Here is a 4,934-nt window from a genome sequence, read left to right on the forward strand (position 1 = left end):
AGGAGGAGGGCCAAAAAGTGTGACTGGGGCGTGGCCTCCTTTTAAAATTTGGCATATGAGTACAATAACTAACTGGGGTGGAGCTTAAATAAGCAGGCAGGAAATCAAGGCCTCGGTAGAGTTATCATTATTTGTAATGAGAATTTATTCATTACTTTTATTATGTTTATATTTTTTATTATACACATTGTGTAAACCCTTTTCACTTATTTTAGTGTTACAATACTAAACATGTTGCTTTTCTAACACTGCTCCCCCTTTATTCTATGTAAAGAATCATTTAGAAGTAGATTTGAGTTAGGGAGCCAATGATATCAATGTAATTTGATCAGGGGAGGAGGGTATATAAACACCAGTCAGCAGCTGTCTGCTCAGAAAAGAAGACCAAGGAGGAGGTAAGTGGACCTTCGTGGTGGGGAAGGGAAGAATTGTTTGGGTGAACGTCTGATGTACAGAAGACAGGGTAGCAAGATAGAAGGGAAGGGTACATTGGAGACTAAATTTACTTAATTTTTTTCATAAATGGGCAGCATGATGGCTCAGTGACTAGCCACTACAGCAATAGGGCCCCGGTACAAATGTGTGCTAGGACTCTATCTGCAAGGAGTTTGTATGTTCTCCGTGTTTGCGTGGGTTTTCGGGTATTCCAGTTTGCTCCGACAATCCCAAAAACATGCAGTTAGGTTAATTGGCTTCCTCTAAAAAAATGGTTTGAACCTGGAAAGGACAAAATTCTTTGGTCATGTCATTAACTGTATAATCCCAAGAAATCTAACCGAAGTTAAGAATGCTGGGAGGTTAGTGGACTATCTAGATTAGAGGCAATGTAGCCCAGTAGTCCACATACATTTACCTCGATTGGAGCTGGTTAGAGGTGGACGGGCCTCAGTTTCTGAAGTTCGGTTGGACTGAGGGGCAAGGTGATTGGACCCAAAGCCTGCCAGGTGTCTTGGAAGGAAGGTCACAGGTAGCCTTATCTCTGGAAGGCCAACTGAACAGGTTATGTAAGGTATTATTACATAACCCTACAAGAACGGCTCAGAAGAGAGGTAGGTGTATGTGGATGTGAAAGCAAAGGGTACAACGAGCCTTGTCTCTAAGAAGAGCACGGTAGTTCGGTGACTAGCACTTTTGCCTGTGCAGCAATAGGGTCCCGGTACAAATGTGTGCTAGGACTCTATCTGCAAGGAGTTTGTATGTTCTCTCTGTGTTTGTGTGTGTTTCCTCCCACAATCCTAAAAACATGCAGTTAGGTTAATTGGCTTTCCCTAAACAAATGCCCTGAACCCGGAAATGACAAGACCCATGTCACGTGCTCTCTAATATAACTGGCTAAAGTATAGCAAGGCTGGGTTAGCTCTAGGTAGGATCATTAACATTCAAAGGAAATCACCTTTGATGTGATGGGCTTAGGGAGTTTCCATCTTGCTTGTTAGTATACTTTCAGAGGTTGATCTGGCCGCTTAAGAATAAATTTCACTGATTTCGAGAGCAGCTGATTCTTTTCAAGGGGGAAAACAGGAGCATGGAGCTCTGCACTTCTGTCCCGTCTGTGTGCTTTGTCTCAACTGTAAAGTGTGGGAAGAAGGTATACCCCTTTATGGAGGACAGACAGCAGGACCTTGTTGCCCTGAGGATATTTTCAAGGAAGTTGCCCTTTGAGTTAATGAGCCTTAACCACCAGTCCCAGCATTATTTGAAAAATGACATTTGGACTTGGCCAGTCCTGTGTATTATTTAAGTTATTTATTTGTTATACTGCCAATGTTAGGGTACTCAAGGGTGAGAGGGTGGGCATGAGGCTTTATAACTGCACTCTCACTTTTGATTGGATTATAGCTGTGTGACAGTGTATATAATGCTTTTATAGAAGGAGGTGGTAGTAAGTGTACATTAGGGACTGTCTCACTCCGCTAGTATCTGACCATCCATTTAGTTACCCAAACGAATTAAAGCGTATTTAGACCCAGAAATTTCACTTTAAATAAAAGGGTAGAGACAACCTTTTTGTTTAATAACCAGCTCCAATTATGTTTTGTAAATGGGCAATATGGTGGATCGGTGACTAGCACTTTTGCCACTGCAGCAATAGGGTCCTGGTACAAATGTGTGCTAGGACTCTCTGTGCAAGGAGTTTGTATGTTCTCCCTCTGAGTGCGTGGGTTTTCTCTGGGTACTCCTGTTTCCTCCCACATTCCAAAAACATGCACTTAGGTTAATTGGCTTCTCATTAAAATAATGGCCTAAAGCCACCATGGTCTGAGCATGCGTGATGAACGAACGTTCCTGTGGTGCACGTAACTTCCTGTATCGTTCAAACGATCGCATCTATTGTGTGTACAATATCTACGAACGATCGTGCCGTTATCTGTATGTACGGGATCAGTGCTATACGATCGTTCGCAGATATCGTGCAGGATCGTTCGTCGTTCGTTTACCAACGATAATAATTGGAATTGTGTACGTAGCTTTAGAGCTTTGGCTGCAATTTTAAAGTCTAAATTGTTTGTACAGTTCCTTTTTAATCTATATGGGATACTTCTAATCAATGATTTTGGATGGGCACTGTCGGCATGGAGTATAGTGTTGCCTGCTGTTTCTTTCCTATATATACAATGTAGTAGTGATGAGGCCTTCTGATGAGATATTTACAAAAATACCTAGAAATGCTATTTTATAGGGATCAATGTGCCAAGTAAAATTCAGATTATAATCATTAATCAGAAGAGATTTTAACATTTTTTCTAGAATGTTTTTTGGACCAGACCATATAATCAAAATATCGTCAAATAACGGCGCCATAAAAATATGTACTGGAGGTAAGCGCTGAATTTGGGGTTGGAAAAGAGATTTTTCTCCCAATGTCCTAAATATAGGTTCACATATGATGGGGCACATTTTGTCCCCATTGCGACGCCTTGTGTTTGTAAGTACAATTGTTCATTGAACGTAAAAATGTTACGAGTAAGGATATATTCTAGTAATGTAATAATAAAATGATTGTATGATTCCAAAGAGAGGTCTTCAGTCTGAAGGTAGCTAGATATTGTTTGTAGACCCAATGAGTGGGGTATACTGCTATACTCTTGGGGTGGACACCGCTTATTTTCGCCCCATGGGGGGAACTCTCCCCGCATTTCCCTGACAGGTTGCAGCGTTGAGCCGAGTAGGATGTGTGCTGAGTCCGCCCTCCTCCCCTCCTTCCCAATAGGATGCAAGAGACGGCACATTGGTGCCGCCCATGTTGTCTACGTCACGCAGCCGGGGCCTGTGGTCTCCAAGGAACGCCGGCTGCGTGCACGTGTACTATGGAGGGGGAGGATCTCTGAGAACGCCGTCTACATATGAGGCGGCGTTCTCTCAGATCTCTCTGCTCCTCCACACTCATAGGAACTATTGTCTCTCCGCCGATTCTATATATCTGCCAGTGACTGGATCTGGAGTACACAAGTCTCAATCTATCAAGGTATTATCTTTTATTTCTATAGGTAAAAGGTACCTTAAGCTGCGTACACACGGCAAATTTTTCTCGCCCGATAATCGGTATCGGCCAATTATCGGGCGAAAATCTGCCGTGTGTACAGTCGGTCGTCTATGGGCAGTGTTTCAAGTTCTAGCAATGGCCTAACAAATACATTTTAAGGGGGTGTTTGCCACACAAGTGGGGGAGTCCCCCACTTGCACCTCTAATTTTGTTCACCTTCACCCTTGTTCCAGAAAAATTGGTTTTCAGGTGCAAGAAGCCTCCACCAATGTGTAACAGGGTAGATTTTTTTTTTTTTGATTGGCAGTTTTTCCTGGTCTGGCATGGGCCTAATGATGAAATTTTAGGGGGTGTTAGGCCACAGTTGTCCCCCACTTGCACATCTGGTATTGTTTAGCTATACCCCCGGTTCCAGAGAAATTAGGGTTTAGGTGCTAGAAGCCTCCGCCTATATGTAACAGGGTAGTTTTTTTCATGGGTAGAGTTTTTTATGTTCTAACGATGGCCTAATGATGAAATTTTAGGGGGTGTTAGCACCAGGTCTCCCCTATTTGCACTTGTAAGTTTGTTCACCTGTACCCGCCCGTTCCAGAGAAATTGGGGTTCAGGTGCTAGAAGCCTCCACCAATGTGTAACAGGGTAGTTTTTTTATGGGCAGAGTTTTTTTTTTGTTCTGGCCATGGCCTAATGATAAAATTTTAGGGGTTGTTAGCCACAGGTGTCCTCCACTTGCACCTCTAATTTTGTTTACCTCCCCCCAACCCCCTGCGCTTCAGAAAAATTGGGGTTCAGGTGCTAGATGCCTCCATGTGTATAAGGGTAGTTTTTTTTTAATAGGCAGAGATTTTTTTGTTCTGATGATGGGGGTCACCTGTGGCTAACACCCCCTAATATTTCATCATTAGGCCATCGTTAGAACATAAACTTTTCCCATAAAAAAACTACCCTGTTTCACATGGTGGAGGCTTCTAGCACCTGAAACCTAATTTCTCTTTAAAGGGGGGGGTTTACAGGTGAACATAATTATGGACTCATCAGAATATAAGGATTTTGGGAAATCAGTTAAACTTTGGGACTGGAGGAATTGGCAGGGATATAATTATCAATTTATTTACAATGGGAGACATACCATATACAATCAGATGAGGGTTGCTGGGTGAGAAAATTGCATACACAGGGCTGAGATTTGGCAGAATGGAAGACTTACCTGTAGAAGGATAGATAAATTGGGATTAGTTGCAGGCAGATGAATAAGGTGAATTCATCAGTGATGTTAGTTGAGAATGATAATGATTTTGATGATGATGGAATTCCCTGGATTAATTCCCATTGCACTTCTAATATTGGCACTTAATATTTGGGCATGAGACCAGGGTCCCAACGCGTCCTTGCCTGTTGTTTAAATAGAAGTGCTTTGGGCCCTGATTATGGATGGACTGATCAGAGTATA

The sequence above is a fragment of the Pyxicephalus adspersus genome, unplaced genomic scaffold (assembly GCF_032062135.1).
Source record: "Pyxicephalus adspersus unplaced genomic scaffold, UCB_Pads_2.0 Sca432, whole genome shotgun sequence".
Taxonomy (NCBI): Eukaryota; Metazoa; Chordata; class Amphibia; order Anura; family Pyxicephalidae; genus Pyxicephalus; species Pyxicephalus adspersus.